The sequence below is a fragment of the Stylophora pistillata genome, chromosome 1 (genome assembly GCF_964205215.1).
Source record: "Stylophora pistillata chromosome 1, jaStyPist1.2, whole genome shotgun sequence".
In the NCBI taxonomy this organism is placed as follows: domain Eukaryota; kingdom Metazoa; phylum Cnidaria; class Anthozoa; order Scleractinia; family Pocilloporidae; genus Stylophora; species Stylophora pistillata.
Genome location: NC_142519.1, coordinates 42832083 through 42849219, shown reverse-complemented (window position 1 = coordinate 42849219; position 17137 = coordinate 42832083).

The window sequence follows — 17137 nt, the reverse complement described above, 5'->3', positions numbered from 1 at the left end:
TACGTGTCTACTTACTGGGTTATAAATCCAGGAGCTGATGCAAAGGGTGGGTCAATGTCCAAATGATCGACAGCGTAACCAATAGCATTTAAACCAGAAAATTCAGCACCCAACACCAGGAATATAACACTTGTTCTCCTTAGCCAAATATAGCCTGTTGCCACTATAAATATTCCAGCTAATTAACCTATGGACAGAATCGGAGAAGATTCTGTTAGAATACATGCCCGGATATTCCGAGCACCCACACTTAAGTTACTTAACAGTTGCCCCAGATTAGAATACACCACAACGTACTACTGCTCACCTGCAAATTTCCTTTGTGGTAAATGCCTAAAATGATTATCGTTTCGTTCTAATTACGCCTATCTAAAAACCTGTATATAATATGATTCACTATGAGAAATAAATCAGTTATTACTCCTAGCATTGGTTGATGTGCCATTTTGTGTAACTACTATGGCGACATCGAACTCTTGGAACCTAACAGATTCATCTTTAAGTGAATCTTGAAGTCAAAATTTCATCCACTATCAAGTGAGGTTTACGCATGGCCCGCATACATCTCTCCACATACGCTCAAACTATAAGTTTTGAAAATTTGAAAAGCTTGTTTTGACTTAATGGAACGCCGTAGATTGGCGCGCGCGAAATACCACAAAAACGATTCCACAATAAAAAAAACTTTTCATTTATTTTCTCAAGTCAGAACAAGAAACTCACAATTCATCGAAAACATTACTTATTTTCTCTTTTTTTTTTTCACTGTTGTCACTTTTTTTTTTTTTTGCAACAAATGCGAAGAATGTTCGTTTGTTTTTTTGTGCAATAAAGGCGTACAGGAGAACCAGAGTTTTTTCCCGACCGGCTCACGTCAACCCGTCCAGCCCTGCACACGTCAGCTTTTGGTACACTTTTCTATGGGATTGCGCGAGCGGGGCCAGACGGGTCATATGATAATTTTACTAATCCCCGCGAAAAAGACGATCATATGCGAGCCTTAACAGAATCGTAGTTTATGCTACTGGCTTTAGCGATTGCTAACTACTTACAGATATACAAATGTAAGTATTACCTGTCCCGAAGAAAATTTTCCTTATTGTACAACTTTACAAATCTTGTATCTTATGAGCATATCAGCTGCTTTTCTTCCTACTGGACCTAGAATGGCTTTAAAAAATAAGGACAAGTTGCTAGGAATCCGGCCAGTCTGAAACGAGAAAGAAATAGAAATTGTCTTTGTGTCGGCAGGTGAATTCACAACTTTTATGTACATCCTGAAAAAAGCATACGTCTCTTTGGTGGTTTTGATAATGTTTTGTTCGTTTAGCTTTTCATGTCTAAGTCTTGCCTAATTTCCATGAGAATTTACTTTAAGGAAATGCGGAGAAAAGCTAAGGCTACTGGTAAGGCTCATTTTTTCAGCGTCTCGAGTTGGCCCGCCTGACCAAGACCAGCAATGTGGCAATTAGAGAAAAAAAAGCAAATTTAAAAACTGCCAGGGAGCCGGATTAGATCAAAGTCATCAACAATGGATAGTTCTCATTTGACTTTAATCCATGGGTTTTAAGGACCTTAATTCACAAAATAATGCTCTCAAAAACAAACATCTGACAGAGTAATGGTAGCAAATTTTAAAATGTCGATTATTTCAGCGATATTCCCTCGTCATAGATCTAACAGAGGGTTAATTAATGCATGCTCAAGTCTTCTTCTAAACTTTTCAAAACTCGCCACAGTTGCTTGCCTAACTCTAGAGAATCATAAGGAAAAATGCTTATTGTTTGACTTTGCCGCAGATGCCGGATCCAGTAAGGTGACAGTTTTGATGACAGTGTAATGATATATTACAACATTACAAGAAATATGCACTGCCCGCAGTTAGCAAAGGCTAGTCGAGGCGGGCAGTGTTTAATACATATATATAGAGGATATTACATGGCCGCTTGGGGATACGAATTTTATCTTCGAGTGCTGAAAGCATCTCTCACGAGTTCGCTGCGCTCACTCGTGAGAGATACTTTCAGGACTCGAAGATAAAATTCGTATCCCGAAGTGGCCATTTAATGTTATGTTTATTATACAGATACTGATGAAATTGCCACATAAAAGACAGATTTTTTTATTCATTTTCGAAAGAGCAATTGGGAAATTATGTTGGTAACCATGGCCACACCAATATCCTCACACGTGAAAGATAAAAATAGTATCTTCACCGCGCGCGGTGAAGATATGATTTTTTAGTACAAGGAGAAATCCTGGTATTTCATCAGTATCTATATAATAATAAAAATATAAAATAAAAAAGATTTAAAAATCGGCAACAGCAATTTAGGGTTTCAAAAATCCTTTTTTTATTTCAACCATGCCCCAGTTAAGTGGAAATCAGTGGCGACGCTGAGCGAAGAAATCAAATACACAGCTTGCACAAAAAGAAAAGAAAGTTTATTTCCTAGGCTCTTAGTTGTAAAATACGGGAAAAAATGATTTACTATTTATCTAAAGTCAGGCAACGTTAGAGCTCTACAACTTAGGCCTAGTTTATACGTCGCTTCAGTCGAATTTAACTCGGACCAATTTAATTCCATTAAATTCGTCGTTCCTTCGACGTAAACCGTGGCGTGGTTTTAAATACGATCGAATTTAATTCTTTTCCCAAATGCAGTACCTCGGGTCGCTGCGGGCTCGCCAAAATAAATTGAAATACATTAAGAAAATGTATGCATTTCATTCGACGCGGCGCTAGTGGGACGTTAAAACTGAAGACGCGTTATCGCTATTTTATCCGTCTTACCAAGACGGATAAAACGTCAAGGACGAATTTAATTTACCAGACGAATTTAATTCGTTTTAGACGTCGCGCTATCGTCAAATTTAATTGCTTGTGGGACCTTGAATTAAATTCGAATGTAGCGCGACGTATAAGCTAGGCCTAATACTTGTCCAATCGCACAACTTCGATCATCTTTTTCCTTGTCCGAATGGAAAAGTTACCCGTCTCGGACGTTAACGCGGGCCAAGTTTTCTGCCCTGCAACTACATTAATACATTTAAGATAAGGCAAGAAAACAGAACAAGCTGGGGTCTTATAGTTGTGCTATTAAAGTAGACAAATCATATTTTTCGAGTCTCTGCATTTTGATAAGGTCCAAATTACATAAAACAACTTTGTGTTCTATAATAATTATGTGGTTGCCATGACACCAACACATGAGAATTTTAACAGTGAGAAACAGTGATAAGAGTTTCCATCGGAAGGTCAACCAGCAAAACTAACATGTATTGTAAATAGTAAAGGAGACAAAACACTATTTGATATGGTGTTAATGCTAAAGTAATCTAAAATTGTGGACAGAGGAACTAAGTTGAGGTAACAGCTAAATGCAAGCTTGGTGTTTGTCTAAGCCTGTGTATCACTGTACAGCATGTATATGTCACACCATTTTGACCCCTACTTCATTCTTCAATGTTGTTTTATAAGTGACTGTGGTTTTTTTTTTTTCTTGGATAACATTGATGCTAATGTACATGTACTGTGGATTAGTTTTATTCACATTATAGTGACTTTTGATCCCAAAATGCACAAGTACTTTGCTGAAAACAATACCATTAGTACTCAATGTAACAGTATAAGACTGCTGGTTTAATTAATAGTTGCGAGCATATACAACTTTGTAAGGGGTTTTAGGAGGGCTTATAAATAAAGGGCCTTACAAACACAATGTATATATCTAAGGGAGCTTAAATTTACCAGAACAGAAACACTTTGATACAAGCTGTGGCAGCACTCGTCAAAATATGTTTTACATTTGAGAAATTGAATTCATCTCCTTACATTTGGAACAGAATTAAATTAAAGCTTAACAACTTGAACAAATTAAGCTGGAATGTAACAAAAAAGTAGTTCAGACCTTTAGCTTGAAGCTCATCTTTTCTCTTAATTATTAAAATTTTAATGTTGAATTCGAAGCTGTGAGTGAGGCTTCCAGCTTTGTTATAATTAAAACAAGAAAAACCATAAAATTTTATCTCAGCCAGTAAGAAGTACATTATTATGAAATAACAACATTGACCACACTTTGTAATGGCAATTATGATCTGCCTGGACAATTAGATGCTACAAATGTTTTTTTACTGACGTAAATAATGATCTCTTTTTTTTTAAATGTCCAGAGCAGCAGCTGCTTGTGAACCGCTTGACGTGGTAATTGCGAGTTGTTGGTTTGCGGCAAGATTATCAAGTTGATTTTGAAAATGGCCATTTCTTACCTCTTGATTGTGTTTTTTATTTTTTTGAGATCTCAAGACACAATAATAGCGTTCAAAAGATATATTTTTAAAAGCGAAGACCGATTATAACGATCGACTCAGTTTTACTTCCTTTAAAAAGAATAGACAGCATTCTCGTCTTCTGACTGCTGTCATCAAACTATTTGATTTCGAGAACACCTTCGCGACGTAGAAATGAATGACAAGGGCACATCAAAACCAGTTGCCAGACACTTTATCTACCTATAATCATTCTAAGCAGTGTCAGTGAATGCTGTTCATTTCTACTAATTCATTCTTCTTTTTCTCGTCACCCGGTTCCCACCCAGCATTTAAGCTCCACTTTCTGCATATAAACACACACAACACACGATTCTCTCATTCGCTCTGAGGAAGGACTAATGCTCCAAACGTCAGCTTTTTAACTCTTTTACGGTGGTGGCCAATTTAAAATTTCAACTTAGTTGATAAAACCAAATTACCATGTTACCCCAACCGACGCAGCACCACAGTTTCTTTAGAAACTTACCTCTTTTATTCCTTAATTCTCACATTTAGAAAACGGAGGAGATTTAAGTATGTTGAAGTCATACATGTTTTTACTCAGAGTGTTTGGAAGGTGTATTTAGTAAGCTCAAATAACAAATTGTAGAGGAATCATGATCATTTTTTGCTCAGGTTGACCGAGGACAATAAATAAACAGAACACTTAACTGTCCGAGATAAACACAGGTGCATGATGTTGTCATTAGTAAGCTTGGAAAGAAATTAGTGAAGGACCCAATTTTGTTTATCAATTCAGTTGCAGCCTAAGCATACATGCGAGTCATTAAGTTAGTTGTTAAACACACGTCATGGTTTTTTTAATTGTTGTTTAACTGCAGCTAGAACTGAAAATCGTTTCTACAGCTGACTACATGTATACTCTTTCGTCAACAATTCCGAAAGAGTTATTTGAGGCTTGATGCTCATGACGATGTTAAGGATTTCCTAAATTTTAAAAGGAATTAATAAAGAAATGATCTTTTATAAGATGTTAACTTACTTGAACCCTTTTCAAATGGTTCCAAAGGTTGTACTTCATAGAAATCACAGACAAGTGCAGCCAAATCATCTGCTCTTCATTGTGTCATCTGCTATAAAAGACAATTAAAACAAAACTAAACTAAAGCAAAAATACACGAGGGAAATAAATTCAATTTTTCATATCCTTATCAGCAAATGTGACTGATTAAGTGTTGTTCAGTTATCACAGAAGATATAGATTTAATGTAGCAAATTTGATCTGCAGATGATATTCAAGCAAAGAAACGATCCTCACAAGTAGACTGTAATTCATATACTTATTATAAGCAATTGCACAAAAGAAACCAGAAAACATTCAGGCTTTGAAAGGATTCGAGCCCCTGCCTCCAAGATACTAGTTGAGCAGTCCACTACCAACTATCAACTACAAAGCCACATGTTAATGGGCAAAATTTTGAAGCAAATCTAATCAAAATTTTTAATGAATAATCAATTTGAGCTGCAGGTGAAAATTAAGGAATGAAACGGTCCTTGCTGGTGGACTGGACACTACAGTACCAAGACAGAGAACTGAGCCATGAAGCCTGATTCAGAGCAAAAACTAAGAACAATTAACTCAGTTGCCCCCAAAAGCTAAAAAGGAAAGATTTTCAACAAGGGTTGTCATAGGGATGCCCAGCATCATTACTGAAAGCTTAATCCAGTAAGGTTCAAATTACATAAAAAATTTTGTGGTGACTTCTATAATAAATATGTGGTTGCCATGACACCAACACATGAGAACTGTAACAGTCAGAGAAACAACTTGAACATGCAGTGATAAAAGTTTCCATCAGAAAGTCAACCAGCAAAACTAACATGTATTGTAAATGGTACAGGGGACAAAACACTATTAGACATGGTGTTAATGCTAAAGCAATCTCAAAATGTGGACAAAGAAATCAAGATGAGGCAAGAGAGCTGTCTGTCTGAGCCAAATATATGTACAACTGTACAGCATGTATGTCACACCATTTTGACCCCTAATTCATTCTTCAATGTTGTTTTATTGGCAACTGTTTTTTTCTTGGATAACATTGATGCTGATGTACATGTATTGCAGATCAGTTTATTTCACATTATAGTAACTTTGGACCCCAAAATGTAACAAATACGTCTGTATACAAGCACTGCACTGAAAACAATATCATTAATACTCAGCATAACAGTATAAAACTGCTGCTTTAATTAATAGTCTGAGCATATACAACTTTGTAAGGGGTTTGAGAAGGGCTTATAAATAAATGGCCTACTTCATTCTTCAATGTTGTTTTATAAGTGACTGTGGTTTTTTTTTTTTTTTCTTGGATAACATTGATGCTAATGTACATGTACTGTAGATTAGTTTTATTCACATTATAGTGACTTTTGACCCCAAAATGCACAAGTACTTTGCTGAAAACAATACCATTAATACTATGTGTAACAGTATAAGACTGCTGGTTTAATTAATAGTACGAGCATATACAACTTTGTAAGAGGTTTGAGAAGGGCTTATAAATAAAGGGCTTTACAAACACAATGTATATATCTAAGGGAGCTTGAATTTACCAGAACAGAAACACTTTCAATTGATACAAGCTGTGGCAGCACTCGTCAAAATATGTTTTACATTTGAAAAATTGAATTCATGAAAATTTCAATTCATGAAGCTCTTGATACATTTTGTTTCTAGTACACACTGTAAGTCAATATATATATTGTTTTGTTGTGTAGTATTGCTGAGTATTTTTACAAGTTGTGCTGTATTTTGACGAGTCCGTAGGGCAAGTCAAAATACAAACAATGAGTAAAAAACTACTCAGCGATACTACACAACAAAACATCTAAGACGAGATTTATTATCCAACACGCTAAATTGTTATTTCAGTGTGAGAGAATTTTGCAGATATTTCTGGAGTACAAATATCGCGTGATATTTGTGCTTGCACGTATTGCACGTTATTTGTACTCTTCAAAACACAATTGGATAATAAATATATCTTACTAGTCAGACGTTTTTTGTGTAGTATATTGCTGAGTATTTTTACGAGTTGTGCTGTATTTTAACTAGCCCATAAGGGCGAGTCAAATACAAACAACGACTAAAAATGCTCAGTGATTCTACATAACAAAACGTCTAATAAGAGATTATTATCCAACACGCCAAATTGTTATTTCAGTGCGGGCGAATTTCGTGGACATTTCTAAAGTACAAAATTATCGCGTGATATCTGTACTCGTCTCGCGCGTTATTTGTACTCTACGAAGCACAATTGGATAATAAACGTATATCATACTGACGGACCAAACAGCTCATTTTATCGATTTCTCGCCTCACTTCATGACCGATACTGAGGGAGGTTAAATGACTTTGCACTATATTTCGATGGAAGAATTTTGAATGTTTAAAATAATCGCCTAAATTTCGTGGTGTTTGTAATGTGACTAACAAAAAGCAAAACGAAAAAATCAAAAGGTTGCATGGTCTATGTACTTTGAGTTGTCCAACGAGGTTAGGTAAATGGACTGGAGGTCATTGTTTTGTCCACCAATCCATTGCTTGGTTATCAGTTCTTTCAACATTTGTTAAAGGATAAGTACGCAGTGGTACTGATAAGATACATGTCATAGACATTGAATAAGTTGAAAGTCTTTTTATTGGACCTCACCTGTCGAAGTATAAATTCCAATTTTCATCCAGGAGGGTTTGAAGTTACTTCCCACATCCGATATACAGAGTGAAGAGGAGAATACTCTTTTTTTAGAAAAGGTTGCCAAATGTAACACAGCTGTCGAAACCAACCTTCCTGACTATACAGTGCGACATCAATACTTTCAGTATTCAATCCACAGCCCTCCGCCATTTTGAATGTGGTTGCTAGGTAACTGAGTCGAGACCAAGTCATGGCCAATCAGAAATAAGAAACCGCGTTCAAAGAAATCTTTGCTTTTCATTGGAAAATCTGGATTTTGGAAATCCAGATTTCGGATTTTAGGGTGATTCCCTCGTTTTGCACTGCGCAACCTTTTCTGCTCATAACATTGCGACATCGAAGATGGCGGCCGTTCTTCCCGCTAGCGTGAAAAGAACAGACAAGGGACGCTTTGGCGGAGCAAAAGCTTTTATTCGTAATAAGAATGCCGCAAATCGGCTGACACTTCCAGGTCTGCTCTCGAAAAACAAGAAAATGAAAAGGAAGTGCGTGATCCGGAAGTCTGCAGTAGATTTCCACTTCGCGGCCGTCGAGTTGTAGAATTAAATGTCCTCACTGAGGCTTTGGACGGCAGCTGTGAAGTGTGTGGGGCAGCTCTAAAGCTCTCCGACTGCGTAAAAGAAACAGTCTCTGGGCTAGGATCACTACTCTACATAAACTGTTCAAACTCCGAGTGTGGAGAGACAAATATCTGTAGAAGAAATAAGACCCACGGCAGGTAGCACCGGAACAACGCGAGGGAGACCAATCTTTGATGTAAACACGAAGCTCGCTGCGGGTTTGTTTACATTTAATGTTGCTAAGAATATTGTTTTCCACAATAAAAGCACCCATTTAACATCTAGCCAATTCTTAGATAAATTTTAACTTATTATGCCGATTTAAAAATCGACATATTTATGGGGATGCTACACGCAAGCGTAGGTCCTACTCACCATCACTTGGAGAGTCCACGCTGAAGGCTCGCGAGAGGGAAGTAGGGCCCGAAATTGAAAATTCGGCAAAGGAATCATGTCTGGAAAGTTTAGAAAGCAAAAGAAACCTGTGGAAAGAGAATAATGAAAAGGAAAATGTCGCGATAGGCTAGGAGCGTCATATGACAGGGGATGACTGCGATCTCAAACCATATCCACCTTTCACGGCAGTTTGTGAGGAAACAAGCACGGTGACGCCCAATTTTTTTTTCAGGTGTTTGCTAAGAACAGTCTAATAAAGAATATTTTTGAAGAAACAATTTTTTTTAGTAGAACATGAATTTTTTTGGGATAATAGTTCCGTACTTGGTGTATTTTGGCCAAGGTCAGGATTCAAGCTAAGAACGGAACTGTCAGAAAAAGTGAAAAATCCCCACAACCAGGCAATCAAAAACAGCTAAAATGAAGCAATACTGCTTATTTTAATAAAAGAAGCTTTAATTTCAAAGTAAAATTTTGTGTCTTTCAAGTTACCAAGGCTAAATTCTGATACAGGGGATTCGAGATTTTAACGCACAACCAGGGATAAATATCCCATTTTAGGCGCCTGCTAACGTGTAAACAAGAACGGTGACCCCCATTTTTTTTATTTCATGAATGTTAAATAAACCAAATTTCAAAAAAAGTTTGATAGTCGAAAAATTTGAAGGAAATTACCTTAAGGCAGAACGTGGAATCTAAAAACGGAATACGACGCTGAGAAAACCGTCCTCAAGCTGGATTTCAATTGAGAAATCCAATTCTGGAGCGCGTGGGTTTTTATGTTTCACGTCTCTTGAGAAATCCAGAGAGGGATTTGCGAAACTGCAGCTGTTCAACGAAGGGTCTCCCTAGAAAGTTTCTTTCTCTTTTGACTTTAATTTCGCTTCTCCCCTCTCCCCCCGCGTTGTTTTGTTTTCACGCCTGGCGTGCGTGATTTTTTGTGAACTCGCCAATCGCGTCGGGGACATTGGGCTTGGCCTTGACATTGAAAAGAGGCTGTCGTGTTCATTTTGCTCTTGTATCCTAGTCTTTTTTATTTATTTTCAGTACGCAGTTTACTTTGAATTGTTGTTGTCTAATTCCTCAGTTTGGAATTTTTACAAGTTTAAGGAGTTTTATTCAACTAACCAATGTGAATTTCAATGACATAATTTCCAGGGAGTAAAATGTTAAAATAAAATGTTAATAAATGTTACTAAATTGTTATGATTTCAGAAATTTCTCTGTAGTTCAGCTCTGCCCTGAAATCATACTGAAACAATTGTTCGCCTCAGGTTCGGTAAATTTTTTCGAATAATCTCCTCGAATTCGTGGCTAAAGAACTACCTTAAACGAGCGCACAGTACTCAAGGTCGTGGCCAAGTTATACGATCCACTGGCTGAATTTCACCTCTTTTCACAACGATTGAGACACTCTTCCAAGATCTATGCAAACTGAAAAATGGCTGGGACGACCTTCTCCACGAGGGACTTTCTTTCAGATACTCGCAATAGTTATCTGATCTGTCAAAGGCCGTAGGTATCCAGATCCAAAGATGTTATCTTTCAGACGAGAGCGTAATTTCAATTCAATTACGCTATTTTGGAGATGGATCGGAAGCTGCGTCTGCGGCAACAGTTCATCTAAGAGTTGAGACGAGACAAAGAGTCTACATTTGTTATTGTTGTTTTTGAGTTTTCGTTCACGCCTATTTTAAATCCCTCAGTTTGGAATTTTTTACGAAGTGAAAGGAGTTTTATTAAAACTGTGATCATTTTAATTACTTATTTTCCGTTGTGAAGAGTGCACCTGTAGGCGAATGATGAGTTGAAAAAAGCGTTCAAGATGACTTGGCAAGGACAATGGTTAGGGACTTAAGCAAATTTTCTTCTTCAAGAAGTTTTCTATGAAGTGTCTTTGATAAGTTCCTTTTACTGGAAAAATGTGTGCAGCGGTAACTTTCCACTGAAACTTTCTGGTGAAAGAATCCTGTAAATGAATACGGCTTATGCTTTTTCTCTTATACGCGTGTTCTCTTTCTCTTGAATGTCAACATAGTCATATATTTTTAGCGCTTTGTTTAGCCAAAGACTGGAGACATTTTTAACACGTATTTGTTTGCAAGTGTCTTATTACTTGACTTTTCCTCGCTCACGGCGCCCTAAAAGGCTTAGAGCAAAATGTGCTCGTTAAAAAGTAATTCTGATTCCATTAACTATATCGATCAAATATCATAAAAAAGTATATGCCTGCCTCAATGAAGGAAAGAGAAACTGCTCACAGCAAAGTAGTCGAAGCCAGGCAATTGAAAGCCACTACATTAGTATAAACTGAGTTTGGTCAGTTGGGAGAGCAAAGATACCGATCACAAACACTTTCTAACAAGCACCACAGGAAATAAGGCAATCTATGAACTGACTTTAGGGTTGATATGACATTCGTACTTAGCTGCCCGCTCCCGATATTGACGATGATCTTTATTCTGACAGACATACTCTACGAAATGAATATTGATAGATGATTAAATAAGTAATAAAAGGCAATACAAAATAATTAAAAAGCTAACGTCTTGAGTATAAGCTCTTCCTCAGAGCGAATGGAGGAATTGTGTGTTGTGTCTGGGTCTTATGCAGAAAGTGGAGCTACGCTATTGGTGGGAACATGGGGACGAGATAAACATGAATAGATTAGTAGAATGAAAAGCGTTCGTTGATACCTATGGGGTTAATAGTGCCCATTTGAAAGATAAAATTTTGTTCAAGAGTTTTGCGGCTCTCCGAGCTACTTAAATGTAAGGAAATACCGCAGATTGCCATATGCTAGTCAGAATGATTAGGTAGATTAAAAGGTCTGGCGTTTTTCTCGTCACCATGTTCCCACTAATAGCGCAGCTCCACTTTCGGCATAAAACCCCCACACAACCCATAATTCCTCCATTCGCTCTGACGAAGGGCTAATGATCGAAACGTCAGCTTTTTAACTCTTTATGGTTGCCAATTTACAATTTCAACTTAGTTGATATTACCAAATGACCTTGTTACCCCCACCGACGCAGAATCACAGTTTCTTTAGAAACTTACCCCTTTATTCAATAGAAAATAATGTCTGTCAGCATCCTCTTTAAAATTGCTAAGATTTTCCTTCCTTGGAGTTTGACTAAAAGAAAAAATAGACAGATAGGTAAAGAGATGAATTTTTAATTAATGAACTATTGATCAATAGAGAGAGCGATAACTTCGATGAATGGAATTTCCTTCTGTATTTGATTTTGACGGACAGGGTAATAAAATTAACTAAAACTGATAGTGAGGATCACGCACATGAGAATATCAGCTGAGAGTTCATATTCTCTTGAAACGAAATGATGATGACGTTAAACGGGATAAGTTGAGCGTCACTGATTCACACTGTCACAGGTCACGGATAAAGTTATGAGTTAGGGCCTGTTTACAAGGAGGTGCAGGACCCTAGGTAGATGAGGTAACCCGCCTGGCTGTGGTCGGAAAATAAAATGCTTTTACATACAATCTTACAACCCTGTGGTGCCGGGGTGAAGTTCGTCGAGGTTATTGTTGCGCTTGTAATTAGGGACTTTAAGCATAGGCGTCCCAAGCTGACGTCTCGAGAAAGACGAAAGATTTATTCTCGGAAACGTTTGTGTTTATTCATAAAAGCGCCACGCGATGTGTTACACGGTGTTAGGTTACGCAAGGAACGTACCGTTGACAATTTGAACCTGTTTTGAACCTAAAAGATTAAGATCTAATTCTAAGCGTGAGCGTGGGACGTTAAAAAAAAAAGGAAAAAACAAAAAAAAAATTAAAAAGGATAATAAAAGCAACGAATATAACGTGTTGAGTCTCCTTACTTTTTTTTCCTCGGCCGCTTTGTCGTTTACAGTCCTTTTAACGCTTTGCTAATACCTACCCGTTCGAGCAGCATTATTATTAGGTATTGATAAAGCACTCTCACGGATGGAAATTTGAGGGATATCGGTCGACTTTAGTAGAATTGATCAGCCTTCGACTGGAGATGGTTGGTGTTCGGGACAGGTTGAAGTGATCAGCCTCCGGTTTTTCTTTATACAGTACAGTAGACTGGTAACACACACTACACCAGTTACAAAGAACGTCGTTAAAACAGTGCTGTAACGACCGTTGGTGATAGAGCGGCCACGGAAATATGATAAGGAGACTTGACATGTTATGTATCCGTTTTAATTTTTACTAATTTTTTTTATAATTTTTTCCCTTTCTTACCGGCTCACGCTTACGCTTAATTCGATCTTATTATGTTAGGTATTGCCTTTAATGACCTTTAGACCCCAAAATCACAAAGCACGCTTAGGTCGCCTGTGTTGATACGTTATACGGAAAAGTAGTGATAACGAAATATGGTTGATTTACAACGCTAATTATTCCGAAATGTGAATATTTTAGACTCCTTGTGTGTCCGTTGCAATTTCTGGTGATCTCTGCTGTTTTGGACTTGCATTAGCATCACTGTTATTCCTATTAGACTCCGTCTTATGGGACGTCATTTGTTTTTCCATTAGATTTTCACCAATAGGTGGATAACATATGAATGCGTGCAGTGTTGAGTTCAAAGTAAAAATGTAAGTTAATCACTTCCGAGGTTTCATTGATAAGAGGACGTAAAATCTGGTGTTTTAACGTTTTAATTCTGTATGGGACAGCTAGGAAAGTTTTACAACACGCTTGTTTCGTATCAGAGCTTTTTACCATGGACGTGGCCTGGCTAGGCGGGTTAGCCCACTCTGAGGCGTTTGCGTGGCAAATTGTCACCTCGGCTGACAGGGTTACCCTACCTGGTAGACCGGGCTACCCACTTAGGCGGGTCATCCCACTTAAGCGGGTCACTCCACTTAGGCAGGCTACCTCACCTACCTGGGGTCCCCCACCTCCATGTAAAGAGGCCCTTATTCACTTTCTCACTAACAGTTTCTAATTGACCGTTACTAAAGGCTTCTCACTAAGAGATTACGGTTTATAATCTTTTGCTTCTCACTGCCTTTAAACGATGGTGGGGAATTAGTTTTAAAAACTAACTTTAAATGTCATAAGACACAGAAAAGGAGAAATGGATAGTATATTAATTCTAATGCTTCCGTTATGTTTGTCTTTGTATTCGTTTATCTGCGAACGAACGAGAGTATGCAATGATGAGCGAAGCTTCTGCCAACATGACAAGCACTTGATACTCAAAATGTTTCAGAGTTTTAGAGCTAAGACGCGAATGGTGTCTTCTGATCAGTTTCAAGTTATCTTGAATGAATTGTTTTTTTATCTTTTTCTTATACCTTGGGTCCGAGACAAAATAATGATAGTATAGTGATACAAGCTGGGGATCTTCAAGAACTTGATAAATTGTAGATTTGAAAAAAACAAATGGGGATTAATCAGGATAAGCATTGTGCACAAAGCGTCTGTGTGAAATTTCGTTTGTGTACATGAGCGTGAGTATGTCTTTACTTACAGGTACAATATCAGAAACTGTACAAGTTCATTAGCACCAAAATTAGTATTCCAAAGTTGACCGACTTAGCATCACCTAGATGATTATAGACTGAAATAAGCAGTCTATTCTCATTTGCGTGAAGGCCGCCGCACGTCGAATTAGTAGATCGAATAACTCCGCACTCTCGTGGCTGAAATGCTATTGGCCGTAGAAGTCCTCAGGGAAATTCTCAAGACCCTTTATACGCTTTTTGCAAGCATAACTTCTCTCTCCTCGCACGTCTACTGACGCCACGGTCACAAGAACCTACTGATTCGCTGAGATTTGGAAGAAAGCATAGCTTTCTTTGCTGTTGCTTGTGTATAGAATCAACCTGTCTCTATGTCTTTGATAAGAACTCCTAATTGAAAAGTCGACAGAAGGGGCGTTGGTCCCGCGATATTCTTTGGTGCCTAATAAGTTGGAAACCATGCTTTATTGTGCAAGGTGACTTAACTCACTTTAAAGCAGCTGATCTTTCACATTTCCTGAAATAACAGGAAATTCATTTTAATTCTGAGACGAGTCTTTGATCAAAGGCATTGTGGAAGAACTTTCTTAGCGTAAAGCTGGAAACGTTCACCACAAAGGAAATAGCCTTAGGCAGTTGATGGTAATATCAGATTGACCTAAACTTATGATTATGCTCAAAGAGCGAAACAATGCTTCGCTTGTTAGCTCAATCTACTCTGCATTCAGTTTGGGTCAGTTATACCAGAGCGGAGTACTGGTGGCTCCTTATCAATTCAGTACAAGATTTAAGATGGAATAAACATGAAACCTGAAATGAACACAAATTAACAAAGGGTAAACACCACAGCGTACACTACTAGGGTTATAGATACACGTGGGTGGTTGCTAAGCACGAAAGGGCCGTAAGAGTTGTGCGTGGCGATAGCCGACAGCGACTCTAGCTTCTTGAATGCTAAGCAAACCTCCCCAAGTGCATTAGTAACTAAATAATGAACGCTGTAGCGTTTACCATTTGTTTTATAACATATCACTGATAGATTGTAGCAAAGAGTTTTCTTTTATTTAACAAGTCTTGCGTGACCAGAAAAACAAGCGCGCGCGGAAAACTAGCCTTTGCATTTGCTCACGTCAGCAGCGTACACTAATAGGCAAATGGTGGACACTGAATTGACCAATCAGAGCGCGCGCTTTACTTTGGTTATATTATAGTTCAGTTTAATTTCTTAATAAACTGGCCTCAAGCTTGTAGACTATTTAGATCGTTCCCTTCGCAGTTTTCTGGCTTTATACGAGGAAGTTTCTACCACTTTATCTTTGTCCACATGCGCGTTGTTATCTCAAAAAATTAAAACTTCTCTGTTTCCCTCGAGTGATAACCCAGAAAAAGATAAGGAAGGTCTTCTTGCCTATCATAATTATCATAGGAAAGCACTGCTTTCCACCTCTGTCGTTGCGCTAATTATAACTACTAAAGGAAAGTACAGCTTTCCAACTCTGTCATTGATGCATATCGATTGGACTTAATTTGCACCGCCACGTGCAAAATAAATCTCAAGTGAAAGACCATGAATGGCACCTAATTATAAAATGCACCACATAAGTAAGTTCTGCTCGCTAATTTAACTATTAAAGGAAAGCACAGCTGTCCCCGGCGCCAGTGATAGAATAGGAAAACTATAAATATGCTTCCTTATATTTATCATTTTATTAGGTTAGGCTATTTCTAATGAACGCAATCAATTATCTACCTTGCAGTAACATAATGGACTGCTCTTTTGTGATAAAGCAACAAGGTCCTACAGCTTAAACCATATGTAATAGGTGATAAACGCTGATAATTCTCCGAAAGCTATCCAAGTAATGATCTTGGCGAGCATAGTAAAAAGTTTCTGTAGTGTACAAACCAACAGTTTTCATTATAAGAAACGTGACTAGGAAAGAAGGGTTGGTGCCATGCCCGAGTGATGATGTTAGTTTTCCAACATTAAAACTTGTACATGTCACCGACCTTTCTTTGCTAGTCACGCTTCTTATAACGAATACTGTACTCAGTGTGTTGTTTTGCACTTTGCACAAACTTTTCGCCGAACTCTTCAAGATGGAATTACATTTATTGCATAGGCGTTGAACATATGTTGACTCCAACGAAGTACTATTACGATTGTACTTGGAGAGGAAGTTAGTGATGCACAATTTTTGGTTACGTGCGCCAGCAATAGAGTAGGAAAGTTGTGCTTACTTGCATTTATACGTTTATCGTTAGGCTATGTTTTAATTACTCATGTAATTATCTACCTTGCAGTAACAACTGACTGCTCTATTATGAGAAAATAACAAGTGTAATGACCACCTTACCGCGGTTAGTGATAACCCGATAATTGTCAAAAGGTATAGCTTTTCAACATTATCACTCGTGCACGTCACCAACCTTTCTTTCTATCGTAGTTTCCATTCAAAAGACTTTCCCTTAATTTCATTCGAAATAGAATTAACAAAAACGTTCATTACTACAGTTTTCTAAAAATACCCTCAGTAACAAGTTTTCTTCTTGGTGTTAATCTCTAAAAGGGTATATTTAAAAATAAGGACCTTCTTGCTTGAGACACTTGAATAAACACCATGAAGCGCTCTGCAAGATATCATGGCCTCTTGAGCAAACTGAATGGGCTGCAGAATGCAAT